The sequence below is a fragment of the Cyprinus carpio genome, chromosome B16 (genome assembly GCF_018340385.1).
Source record: "Cyprinus carpio isolate SPL01 chromosome B16, ASM1834038v1, whole genome shotgun sequence".
Lineage (NCBI taxonomy): Eukaryota > Metazoa > Chordata > Actinopteri > Cypriniformes > Cyprinidae > Cyprinus > Cyprinus carpio.
The window spans coordinates 8691299-8706576 of NC_056612.1; positions in this window are offsets into that span (position 1 = coordinate 8691299).

Consider the following 15278-nt stretch of genomic DNA (forward strand, 5'->3'; position numbering starts at 1 on the left):
CCCACTATCTTATATATTTATATACTATAAAATATTGTAAAAAAAAATGTAAATAATAGAAACGTTATTGGAGTATGTTGTTCAAGTAAGCACAAAAATACAAACCATTTCTTTGTAAATGTTTGTAAAAATTTACTGAGTGCAAATTGTTTCTACACCAATTATTTAGTCACAGTTTATTTTAAGATCCAATTCTCGCCATTAACAAACCATTAACTATAACTTTTTCCTTAATAAACTCCAAATTTGCTGCTTATTAATAGTAAGGTAGTTGTTAAGTTTAAATATTGGGTAGGATTAGGGATGTAGAATATGTTTATGCAGAATATATGCTTTATAAGTACTAATAAACAGGCATTAAGTTAATGATAGGCATGCTAATAAGCAACTAGTTACTAGTGATAATTGATCCATACATTAAACTGTTACCAGTAATTTTGCACTATGTAAGGGAAATCACATAAATATCAGTATTTATCTTTTTTTTTTTTTTTATTCCAGGACAGTAAAAGCTAAAGTACCAAAAGTAATAAAAAATATTAAATGTTATTTTTTTTTTATAAAATGCTATATATTAAAATATTACAAATAATAATATTAATAATAAGAGGAATATATACATATATGTTTTTTTCTAATTCTTCACGAATGGTATATTGGTGGTAATGGTGTATTTTTACACTTTAATTGTCTAATGTATTTAGTAGTAGCCTAGGTCCCTCAAAATGCTGGCAATAATGCTGATTTTTATAAACAAAACTTTTGAGCTTGTTTGCGGGGGAAATGAAAGTTTTATTCTTGATGTAAGTGTTCATGCCTTGGGGTGAACTCGCTGAAATCTGACAGCACAACACCAGAGAGTACAACTGCAAGGCTGTAGTAATTAGCTGTTTTTTACGACTGATATATTTTTTATTGATGTCTTGTTTTTCTTCACTGACTTCCTTTGTAATGCCGTGATGAAAGAGGCAGTCAAAGAGAAGAGATCGAGCCGAACAAAAAAGATTACAGCTTTCATGTCCTTGCCACTCTTTCATCAAAACTTTGTGTTGTTCATTAAGGTCACCAGACTTTTCTTTTTGTATTCTTTTCCTCTAGCGTGTTTTGCTTATTTGCTGGGTTTCATTTGACAAACCTCAATTAAGTTTGGTTGCAGAATTAATTGTGCTGAAATTGATGTCGAGCTGACGGGCGAAATACATATTTTCTTGTTTCTGAATCACATCCTTTCTAACTAGGTCACACATCATCAGTTTTTAGTAAGAGATATTATCTTTTGTCTAACACAGAAAATGGATATGCAGGAACTGGCATTCATAACTAATGCATTCCGGAAACTCTGAGCAGTACCTCATCCACAATTCCCCAACATGATGGTACATTTGAACAATGTGAAGCGATGATTCACTTAAGCTTTTCCATTTCAACAGGCTTACTGGAAGAGAGAGCATTGGAACGATCATTTAAGAATAATTATACAGTTGTGCTTTTATCCAAAGTGCCCTGCAGATATATTTTTTATTTGTAATTATCTCCTTTTACTCTTTCTAGTACACATACAGTACAATACATTTTGTTTAGCATAATAAAGTTAATTTCTATATACTTACATATTTTTAAGGTGTACAAATTAACATTGGATAAAGTATTATAAATTAACATAAATTAACAAAAAACAATAGTATATTTATAATATGGTTAATGTGTTAGGCTGAATGTACTGACAGACACGAATGTGAAACTAAATGATATTTTAATGCCAAACTTGTATTGCATGTATTTACATATATTTGTAATTATAATAACTTTTGATAACACTTTATTTCAAGGTGTCCTTGTTACATATACTTACTATTATAATAACAATACATTTAGCATAACTGCATGCAAGTAAACCTAAACCAAAGCCTGATCCTAACCCTAACCATATAGTAAGTACATGTAGTTAATTAATATTACTCTGTACTTAAATGTATAATTACACTGTAACAAGGGCACTTTAAAACTTTGCATATATAATATCAAATAACACTACAGTTGATAATCAAGCATTTTACATATGCTTCAGTGTATATGCTTACATACAAAAGATTATTAAAACATGATTTAATATGTATTTTAAAATAAAACATTTATTTGACAAATTGCACTTTAAAATTGTAGTAAAGTGTGTTAAGACCCATAGTAAAGAAAGTGTACTCTTTAATTATACTTTTAATTTCATTAAAATTATAATATCTGAAAATATAGTTTTTAAAAATATATTTTCAAAATTTGAAGTGCACTGCAAGTTCAAATGCAATACAGTTAAACACCTCTTTTTCACAAGGGACTATTAAAATGTTAAGTTATTTGAAACTATTTAAGTTTAACTATTTAAGTTGCTGTAGTGTAGTATTTATATAGAATAATAGCTTTAACATGTGATAGATAATTATGAAAACTTCATGGTTTACAGCATAAAATGCACTGTAGCTCTCAAGGCTTTTGAATGCTGAAACACAAAGCCATTCCAGGCATCAATTCAAGAACATAAATACTGCTATTTGAATAATCAGGAAAAAATGATTGCTGTCAATGATAAATGCACAAGTCTTTACTAATGACACACACAAAAAAGGCAAGATTGATAGCTCAGGTTTCTCTTCGCCGGGCACTTGATTGCTCACAGAGACGTTTCTGAAGCTGTCAGAGGCTTTTTGTACAGCTGCCAATTATCACTGAGCCCAGTGTTTCTCAACAATACTGCGGCGACACATCATTTGTCCAAAAGTCACGCGCTTTCAAATGTTAATTGGATTTTAAAAACCAATATAAAATTCCATCGCTATAATCGCTCCTTAAAGATTTTTCTTTCATCAGAGCTGGCCGCTAATTGTGTGAGCCTGAATGGAAGTGGGCGGATGAAATTACCTTGAGTCTGTATCATAATACTGCAAACTATAGACAGGAAATGTATGACAGGTCGAGGAGATTTGTCATATTTTGTTAGTGGATGTGAGACGAGGAAGAGAACACTTCAAGGTGCAGACACACTGTGGATATTTAGAATGCTATAATGCTGTTGAATCATGTAACTATTGAATTCTGTAATTTCAAACTTGTATTTATTTATTTCATCTTTGGAAAACAAAAGATTTGGATATTTTCTAACGTCTCAGTGTTTTTTGTCCATATAATGAAAGTATGTTCCGTCCAATGTTGTTTTGCACCTTCCATTAAACAGACAAAAACATTTGAAATATTGTTCATAATACATATATAAACAGAATTCAACAGATTTTTTATTGTTAGGTGAACAATACCTTCTAAACCCCCAACAGTCACATTGACTTTTTTGTCATTTGTGTTCATTTTTTAACCATGTTTCTGAATTTGTGAAGTATTATTTCAGCACAGATTTGCTCAAACAGAAATGTCAGTAATTATGAATACAATCATTCTAATTGTGGGTAGTACTGGTGATAGTTATTAGACAAATAAGTGCTCAGGACTAACTACTGGAACTGCAAATTGCAGCCTTGCAATATTATTGAAACTAGACTCACAACATGAATTTCAATTATTCCGAACAATCTAGGATCTGATAAACAGCACATTTTTCTCGCCGCCTCATGTCCTTCACCAAGAACAGTGCAATTACATCTCTGCTGGGAAATGGGGGGCTGACAGAATACAAGAGGCCAGTAATCAGAAGAGGAGAGGTCCGTCTTGTGATAACAAATTACACACCAGAGCAACACTGCATGCTTTTGCCTAACAACATCCCTGAAGTCAGAATGTAGACCATCTCTTCCGCATTTGGCCTACTTCAGTGTACACATGCTTATATAGACACGCACACATTCAGAAAGGTCAGAGATGTCAGCGTTGTATCTGACTGCATAGATGCTGTTTGTCTCGTATGAGAGATCATATGAGATATTGAGATGGATGAGCCTTTGAAATGTCATAGCGATAAGGCTGTTTTCTAACAAAAAAAGAAACATTGTTTTCAATAGACTTTAAAGGAATAGTTCACCCAAAAATGACATTTCTGTCATCATTTATTCACTCTGATGATGATGAAGTTCACTCTTCAGAACGAGTGTGACTTACTTTCTTCCACGGGACATGAAATGAGATATTTCTAGTAGAATGTATAAGCTGTATTATTTTTTTCCCCCCAGACAATGAAATATGATGAACGAAGAATGGTGACCACAGTTGTCAAACAAGATTTGATTTTTAGTGAATAATGACTTTATTTTCTGTCTGTTTCTCACACAAACATATCATTTGACTTATGAAGACTTGAATGTAGCACTAAAGTCTTAGCTTTTATTATGCTCTTTTGTTTTTCATTTTTGAGCAATGTTATTTTAGTATTATTAATGTACCATTAAAGTACCCATTGATATTTTGAATTAATATATATATATATATATATTCATAACATATATTCCATTGTTAATTCTAGTAAAGTAATTCTGTTATGTGCTTTTGTCATTTTTATTATTTTGAAAAAATATTTCTAATTAGCACTAATTCATTTTTTTTTATTTCTGTCATAGGCATAGTAATTCTATAGTACTTTAATTTAAACAGATTTTATTTCAGTTAGTTGGCAGCACTTCTAATTCAAATTTTTATTGTTGTTGGTTTTCATCTAATATTTGCATTTGTTTGTGTGTGTGTTTAGCTTTATTTTAATTAACTGTTATTTTTTTTTTAATTAGTTGTAACAACATTGTTGTTGATTTTGACAAACACTGGGCCCCATTCAGTTTCAGTGTAAAAAAAGCAGCTCAGACATTTTACTAAATTTCTTCTTTTATGTTGTACTGTATATAATGTTATATATATCAGAATATATATATATGTATATATATATATATATATATATATATATATATATATATATATATATATATATATATATATATATATATATATATATATACATACATACGCACGCACGCACGCACGCACGCACGCACACACACACACACACACACACACACACACACACACTCTTAAAAATAAAGGTGCTTAATGATGCAATAGAAGAATCTTTTTGTCTAAATGGTTCCATAAAGAACCTTTAACATCTGAAGAACCTTTCTGTTTCACAAAAGGTTCTTTGTAGTGAAAGAAGGTTCTTCAGATTATAAAAAGGTCAGAAAGAGATGGTCCTTTGTGGAATCAAAAAATTTTTTATAGCATCGCTGTGAAGAACCTTTTTATGTACCATTATTTTTAAGTTTTTTCTATACATACATACATACAATATATGAGTTTGCGCATCTGTCAGCGGTCCCACACTATATATATATATATAGTGTATATATTTTTTCTCTCTTTCTATACATACAGTATTTGCATATATGAGTTTGCGCATCTGTCAGCGGTCCCACACGTGCTGCAAATTGATATTCCATTATTTCACGTATTATCTTAGATGAAAGGTTTTCTAATTCTACACAGAAAGACTCAAACAAAGGAAAAGCAGCCAAGGGTCAGTAATGCCGCGAGCAGCGGGACTCCACCTCCTCCTCCACCTGTCACTCAGGAACCTCTCCGTCCAAAGCCCAATTAAATCTCTCCCCTCCACGTGAGCTGACCCCGTGCGCATGAATATGTATGAGAGCGAATGCAAATAAACCGCTTCACCGCTAGGCCTCGGAGGAAGAGGATAACAAAGGAAAGGCCCACACTGAGCGTCAAGAGCACGGATGCCATCACTTCCCAGAATCATCACAGGGCGAACGGAACACGAAACCTGCCAAGACCTGTGTGTGTGTGTGTGTGTTTGACCATTAAATGTACTACAAAAGCCTTTATATGGCTCACTACACAGCTGGTGTGCAGGACAGGCACATCAAATACTGTTAAACTTTTTAATGTGCTTGGTAAATATGGATCTGAAGGAACATCTCTTACTTAGGAGAGAGGAAAAGGCATGAATTATATATGAACTCTGGATATTGGAATAGACTGACATGATTAGAACTGCTATTATATATAACAATTATTAGCATAATCATCATCTATAGTAGTACTAGTAGCAGTAATAGCCCCAGATTATATCAAATTCTATCTCTGGGAACATAAAACTGTTTGTCTGCATTCAGCGCTCCATTACAAAGCCGCTGTTTGGAGGTCAGAATTAATACCCAAATAAAATAAGTAATAAGGGTGATGGCTTCATAGATAGTGACATTTAGTGCAGGAAAAGTGCCAAGTCGTCACAGCGTACAGGGGTGTGTGCTTGTAAATAATTAATCTTTGCTCTTCATGTCTACTTGTCAGTACAGACTGGGGGCTTGTATCCTGGCAACGCGCCATGGTTTCCACATGCTGCAGGGAGAGAGAGGCCCTCAGGGGGGAGCCAATCATCTCTCTGCCTGAAGCTGAAACAGCAACGCACACACAGACGCACGCAGATATGCAAGCGCAGACTCACTCACGCAGAGACAGCCGACTATGTATGTACATATGCTGCCGTAAAGCAGATACACACACGGGTGCTAAGTGCTATGTTCTGTTTCCTTCTGGCTCTATTCCTGAGACATCTTCATTTCACGGCCCGGAATATCTCAGCCCCACGTCATTCATATTTTAGCACGGCTGCTTAGCTTACATCTACCTTGTACACACAACAGTGGACTAAACAGCTGCTTTTTTGTTGTTTTTTAGTTCATTTAAATGCTTGAAATATACTATAATATGAACGAAGTGCTTATAATAAAGAAGAATGTGAAATGTATTAGTTTAAAATGCAGGTAGAGTGTTTTTGACTCACATAAAGGCATAGTTCAACCAAAAATGAAATTCTGTCATTATTTACTCACAATCAAGTTGTTCCAAACCTGTATGAATTTCTTTCTTTTATTGCTTCTGCTGATCACAAAAGAAGACATTTTGAAGAATGTTGGTAACCAAACAGTTGCTGGTAGCCATTGGCTTCCATACTATTTTCTTCGCATACTATGGAAGTCAATGGCTACCACCAATTGTTTGGTTACCAACATTCTTTAAAACATCTTCTATTGTATTCAACAGCTGAAAGAAATTCATAAAGGTTTGGAACAACTTGAGGGTGACTAAGTTATGACAGATGTTTTTGGATGATCTATCCCTTTAAATATATCTTTATTTGTCATTTCATAATTACTTCTATTCCCTACGAAATATGGTTAAAGTGTGTTGACAAATTTACTGGACAAGCATTTATAACTAATATTTATATAATATATTTATATTACTAAAATATAATGTCAATTCTATTGAATCTTATATGTCACACATTTAAATATATTAATTCAGTTGCAATTAAGGACATTTAAAATATTTTACATTTAAAAGCAAAATAACACACTACAGTTAGAGTGTAAAAGTACTTTAGTCTGTTAGTCAACATATTATAATAAGTGTACTTTAAAGCATGACAACAGATTATTAAAAACAAGTATTTTTTAACAGTGCACTTAATTGTGTTAAGAAACAGTCTTGAAAGTCTGCAGTTAAGTGGCCTTTTTATACAGTTCATATATATATATATATATATATATATATATATATATATATATATACATATGATTTGAAGTACACTACAAGTGAATATTCAGTACAATTAACCACACGTCTTTTTCACAAGGGTTTCATTGTGAAAACCTCCTCCATCAAACACCTTGATTCAAAGGGTCACAAAATAAGTTCTCTGACCTTGTACACTGATTGTATGTTGTGTTATTAGGTCAGTATATTCAGTTAACCTGCCTGTGTCACTGTTAACCATGACGCTTCTCAAAGAGGTCAAACTTCCCAGTAACAGTGTTGTGTAACATACCAAGAAACAAACAGGAGCCAAATCCCGCTGACGTAACCACATGACCTGTTTTTAATAACCAGTCTTCAGAGTCAAAATAACCCAAAACTCACTTCACACAAATCCTCCATTCAGTCCCTGGATTCTAATTAGACAGCGAGAGCTGCTCCTGTCTCTCCGGAGTCTCAGACAACAAAAACCTCCAACTCTGTGCTGCAATAAGCAATTAAATTTGATTATTTTAGCCTTCAAAAATGAATAATTAGCACATAAGAGAGGTTTGAAGATTAATGTTATAATGAGACAGAAAATCAGGCACATTAGTGCAGCCCCTCCAAATGAAAACGATGTTCATTTTTCTTGCGTTTCACTAAATATGTGGCCAGTAATGCTGGGCCTATGACAATATTGACTTTGAAGGTCCATATTACGTGTATAGTTTATGTTGAGAGGTTTTTGCTGGTAGAGGAGATGATCAGTGGAATGTCAGAATAATGTAATAAAACAAAAGAAAGCCATGAATAGTGACAGTTACACAAACATTTTTTACATTTTTATTCTATGATACTGATTATAAGGATAGATGTGTGTAAATGTGTGTGTATGAGAGCACTGAGTGCTCCTGCCTCAGGGCTGTGTGTGTATGTGTGTGTGTTTTTGAGGACCCAGTAAAGGCCTGCCTCCAGGGTCAGCCTCATTAAAATTCTAATGGCTTCTCAGCTACATGCAAATGGCTCTAATGGCAAAGCTAAGCGAGAGAGAGAGAGAGACAAAGAGAGCAAGAGAGACAGAAATAATTCAAAATTAGATTCATGTTAGATTCATGTTTTTTAAGAGGGACAGTGTCTGTCTCAGTTTATGTGTATGTGTACAAGTGGCATATTGTTGTTCAGTTAAAGCGTTCAGCTCTAAAGTGTGTAGACAGTTTGATTATGCTGCTTAAATGATATTGGAACACTGATGGAAGAACCATATTACCCATATTTCATTCAAGAGTTGTGTTTTAATGCTTCATAATGTAGGGTTGAATCAGAAGGCATAAGCCTGTAATTTTTCACATACATTCATTTTCCGGCAAACAAATGCAGATGAAAACAATTCCTGGTAGCTTTGTTTGATAGATGTTTGGTTTGCACATACCCAAAAACTTGGGTATTTAAAGGGACAATTCAACAACAACAAAAAAAGAATATTGTATCATTGTATCATATAGAAGACATTTTGAAGAATGTTCAACTTCAATAGGGTCAAAAAATCAAAATGATTGGAATCTGTTTATTTCATTGCATGGGTAAAAAACAATGAGATATTTTCAAAATAACACAGAATAAAAAAAGAAAGTTGCACAAGTTTGGAATGTGATGAAGGTTATTATTTCAAATTGAAATTGTATTAGTTTACATTCATGTATGTCTTCGTTAAAATGATAAATGCAGTTAGCTGAAGTTTAGAGTGCTTTTTGATCCATTTGTCTTTGCATGTAATTTCATAATTTCATAATTACTTTGATTGCTTTCATAATATGGATAAAGTTTAATGTGATTTATGGTAAACTAAAATATATTATGGGAAACTCTAATGTGATTTCTTTTGAAACGTAGGCTATATCATGCATTTACATTTTTTCAAAATGTCATTTGTAATGATGAAATTGCAAGTGAGTACATTTAAAATATATTAACTTTAAATGCAAAATAAAATTATAATTATAATCAAGCACTTTGCATGTGAATTTTTTTTTTTTAGTTTTTTAGTTTTTGTGTGAACTACTCCTTGAAGTAAATAATGATCCAGACCTTCACTGTATTTTTTACCAGTTCCATAAAGAATGATTTCATTAATTGGCAATCAAGCACAGCCTGTGCTATTGTCTCCTCATCGGATCAACATGGCTGAAATTCTCAGTTACCACAGCGATAAAACGCCTGGTGATGGCATTTCATTCAGAGAATTAAAAGAGAGAACAAGCCACAAAGCAAGAGCTGTTTATTCAAGTTTATGCACAGGGAGATGCTGAGCGAGAAAGAATAGGATGGAGAGCGAGAGTTTAAAATACATTCTTCCCAGTGTGTGTGATCCCTGCAGTGAAAGCATATCTCTAGCTGCCAGCGCTTTGCTATTGAACTCTATGTCAGAGCGCTGGAGTTCTCTTGTGCTTGCAGCTGTGGGGCTGAAGTGTTGTTTCCCAGCAAGTGAGCCAAACACTGTCCCTCAGCTTAAAGACCCCCCAAACACACACACACACACACAGACGTGCACACACAGAGCGAGCACAATGGATTCAGAAAGGGCTCTCATCTGAAGAGTGCTGGCTTCTGTCTTTGAGTGTCAATTCTGTGTTCTTTTTCCCAGGCTGGATTCCTCTAGTTGTGCAACATAGTTGAAGGGACTTAGGCCATTATTTTCATCTTCATGTCAGCTTGTATTAGCCTTTTCTGTTTGTGAAGGCCAGGCTGATGGGTCGGAGTGATGCTTCAGACCTCTCAACTTGTGACAAGACAACTTGCAAGAAATTCATAGTAAAAAAATACAGTAACAGTGTTTCATGGTTTGACTTATAACTAAATTAAATAATGTTATTATACCAATCTAAGTACTTTAACTACCAAAATCTTTTAACCCTAAAATGTACTTTTTGTTTCTAACCGTAAAATGTACTGATAACCATGATTATTAAACCATCCATCACAATTGTCCTGTCAATAAACATGGACAATACCATCAGTGTAACACACAACACTAAAATAATGGAACACAAAACACTCTCTTGTGCAATACTAATAACAAAATAATAATAATATGTGATGTGTCACACAGAGACTTCTGGGAATGTCATTTCACTGTCTTTCACCATAAATTATATAGTAATTTATAGCTTTTACTTGCCAAAATATACATTTGAACAATATTTTACAGTAAAATTACATATGATATGATTTAATGTACAGTTTTCACCATAGTTTTTACAGTGTATGTTACACTTTATGGTGGTTGAAAGAAGGGAATGAAAAAAACAAGAAGCCTTGATGATGCCAGTTTAAATATAAAGCTGTTTCAAAGGTGAAGCAAGTTATTATATTTTGAAGATTGTTGTTGTTTTTCTTCTTCTTTGGAGAACATTTCACTGCTCATAAAAACAGCCATTAAGAAAGTAAATGTGGACAATTTTATGGTGACCTTAAAAGCAACTATAAACCGCCTTCAGGGTATCAGTATGTGTATCCTGGTTAGCCAAGCTCATGATGTTAGCATTGCTAGCAGCACAGCTTACTAGTTTAGCTATATAAACAATATTGGATTTCAAACATTACCCTCATTAAGACTAATCAATGACAAAATACCAATTTTCGATTCAACATTCAACACAAAGAAGAATGTTCTTCCATACAAACCCTTTGCCTTTGTTAAAAATTTCATTCACCCATATTCAAACACTTATCTATTACACCGGTGGCTAACATGGGCCATTAGGACCCACTGGGCAGAACAGCTTTTATGAACTTCATTTCAAACCGCCTCCAGCAGAAGTTCAATGCCACTGGATAATTCATTTCTGCCGTAAAAGTGACAAATGTCTACATTTTAAGAAACATTGGGTTTGTACCGATGGCCATTTCAAAGACCTTGGCTTGTCTTCAGTTCTTTCCTCCTCTCTTACGTCTGTGGCGTATTCACTCATTGTGATTCATAACTGAGTCTTGTTTTGCATCCTACAATCATGCCTTGGAGGTTGTTGTGGATTCTCATCAGTCCTATTGTTCTCTGGTGCATCTGTGCATCAGTAGGTGGTCAGCACACCTCAATCTGCCCACGCTGGACCTTCAACCTGACCTGCATGGTTTCCGCTGCTCTTGACATGTTCATAAATCCATGCGTGGATGGCATGTGAAGATGAACACGCAGCAGACATTTCACCTGCTGTCTGCACCATGCTCATGCCCTGCAGAAAACCTCCCCTCCTGTGGATTTGGCTACAAAGAGCTTCTCTAACAAGGACGTTGCTTTTGATGCAGGGTCAGAAATTAATGAATATTTGCCCTCTGGAAATGTGCATTTATTTATAAGGGCAATTTTTATAATCACCTCATTGTATCTGTGTTGCCTTTGATGTCAAATATTTAAATTTAACCAATTACTTGCATTTAATCATAATACTATAGACTGTTACCCATTAAATTTTATGAGCACAAGTCAGATACTGCAAGATACTGCAAAGTTGGAACAGAAGACAGTTAAATGCTGCCTAAAGGTAACATACATGTTTTTACACAACAGCTGCATAATTTAAATAGCCTATAAAGTATATAGATTATAAAATGTGCAAAGAACGTTCCTCATCACTGAAGCAGTCCATGACTTCAGTCTAGCATAAGTTAATCATTTAAGTTGTCAACGCTGCAAAATGAATCACTTTCATTATATCAGCATATGATGAGAGAATTTGTGAGAGTGCAGAATTTAGTACATGAACAAAACTCAAAAGCTTTCAGAACTGTTTTTGAAATGTCTCTCAATGACTATTGCATTCATAAGCTCAACAAAAACGTGTGATTGGTTATAATGCACAATGTTGCAAAAAAGTGTAAAAGTAAATCGGATGCTAAGTGAGCAGATCTAAATGCAGTGCAATTTCACATTTTACTCTAATCTCTACAGTTATTTTTATTTTAATTGTGCATGGACATTGTTTGCCGTTTTCTTGAATTTGGGGGCAGTTTTGTTTATTTTGATTTTTGGAATTTCCAATCCTGGTTTGATGCCTGCAGACCATGTAAAGTTTATTAATGTAAACTGATGACTCTTTTCTCTCATTTATTTAAATGCTGCACTTCCCCCAGTTTAGCACCTCCAAAAAAAAAGCATTATTACTGGTCATGCCCCGTGGTGATATGATCTGCTACCCTACCAGGTGAGAATGAGGGATGCATGTGCCATCAGCACACACAAGAACTCACACCTGCGTCTGTAACCGCACTGACCTAGCAACCGCCAAGAGAGCATTTGGTTGTCAACACCGGATGCCTCTCCATCTGTTGGCCCAGCGGAGAGCTTCGCTCAGCCCAGGAAGGGCTCGGGGAGTGTGAACCTGCTGAATTTGACCGTGTTGCCCAGCATGGCACCATAGGTGGGCTGTCAGGCCGATGTCTAACATGGACCTGACTTCTGGTGCCTTTGAACGTTGACCCACTTTGCTTGTTCTTGAATTTGGTGCTTGTCAAAGTCAGATAAGGACTAGCAAAGGTGTTTGAGACCTTGTTGACTTTGAGAGAATGTGAAGATAATCAGAAACATGACAACTCTCATTATACTGTGGGTCTCTCACTGATCCAAATAGTTACAATCTTTATATAGTTACAATAGTTACAATTATTTACTCCAGCATGTTTTTTATTTTGTTGATTGATTGATTTATTTTATTGCACATAACCAGCTTCTTGTGATATGCATTGTTAGCTAAAAACAGTCAAATTTACTGAAAAAAGTTTAAAATTATGCAAATCATATTATATATTTAAACATATATTAATATTAAACAATGTGAATTATATTATGCATAATGATGTAATAACATATTAATAACAATGTTATAACAATGTCAGTACTTTAAATTTGTTTTTGTACATAGATGCAGAAACAGTATGACTTACAGATTCTGACTAGCATGTAGATTCAAGTTTACATGTACATTCATGTCATATTGTGTTTATTTTTTCATATTGTGTTTTACATTTATGATGTGAATATGTCATATATATCATGTGAATAGGGCAATGTAATTAACCCATTATTAAAGCACTTTAGTTTTCACTGTAAACTCCAAATATAGCTCACAATAAAACTGAAAAAATTAGCTTTCTTTAATCAATATTTTCTTTCATTTTCTTTTTATGTTTTAATTACAGTTGTTTAATTATAATCATGATGCACTTTTAACTTTATCATTAATGGAAAACAAACAAACCTGGCTAACAAATATTTTGGTCATTAATTTCCACAATGTTTTTTTTTTATTGTGTTTTCACTCTAATCATTGATATTTTTTTAAAACTAAAGATTAGGGTGAAAGCAATAAAATGTTTCTCTCTCTGTGGGTGTCATTGTGGGGAAAACATATCTGACTGCATGTCAATCTTCTCGCGTAGGACAGGGTTTTGAATAGAGGTTTAATTAAGTTATCAAACAGAGTAAAGTTCATGACCCAAGGTCAAACAAGTCTTTATTTAAAAAGGTTTCAAAAGTCTGACAGGGGTTACAAAAGACTGAAAAGCAATTGATATAGCAATTAGGATGTAGGTTTTAACCAAAGGAGCGGGGGCAGAAAAAATTTCTAGAATTCACTGGGGTAATAGAGATGTTAGTTCTCCAAGGAGATGCCATCATCATCATAATCACGACAAAGCAGCCACAGTTTGAAGCATGTCAATTGGGGCATTTCACTGGTTTTCTGAAATCTGAAGTCTGAAGTGAACCCAAATCTAATTGGTTGTGGCTGGCCTGAAATAAATTTATAAATTCTTCAGAACACATCTAGTATTGATTTTAAAATAAAAAAGAGATCCAGTGTGAAATGTGAAATCCGTGCTTCGTTTTGAAATAACACATCAATAACGCATCAAACAAAAGGCACAGTCTCTGGGTGTGTAATTGCTGGTCCACATGAGCAAACCCTCGTCTCTTCAAACTCCAGTCAGGCACTTGATGGGTATGAGATTATGTGAGACATGTAACAGCTATAAAGTGCCAGTATGATCCACGTAGGAGAGCGGCGGTATGTGTATGTGTGTGTGTGTGTGGTTAGATGAGATTTAAGCTCACTTGATGGTGTGACTCCTCTCACCACCACCTCCATTTACTCCTCATTTAGCCTGGAGCAGATGGCAGGCCTTGGTTCTTCTTAGTCTATGTGTCTGTGTATGAGCATGTGTGTTTGTATGACTCATAAATGTGCACCGACTGTCCAACATCCTCTGTGGGAATGAAAATCAAGGTTTTATGGAAATATGTTCAAAGCTGTTGATAGTTTTGGAGAAACAAATTTGGCATTGTAGTTATGGCTATTGCTAATTTCTACAAGTAGCCAAGCTACTCACTGAAGTGAAGATGAAGTACACTTCAGCATACTTAGCAGCATACTAATTAATTACAGAAATTATATATTTTAAAAGAATATACTTAAGTGCAAACTGAATGTAATGTTTCAGACACCTAATTGCATGTTAATTGCAATTAAATGAAAATTATATTTTATATTTATATAACTGCAGTAAGCTAGAATTTAGTGTGTACTTAAGTACATCTTTTTATATAAATGAACAACACAATTGTCTTTGAAATGCAAATATAAGTGTACTGCCAATTGTACTGAAAAGCATTTATGGTAAATTAAAATTTCTATTGAAACTATTTTGTATTACACATTTGTAATGATGACGTTAAGCAAGCAAAGCAGTTTAGTACATTTAAAACA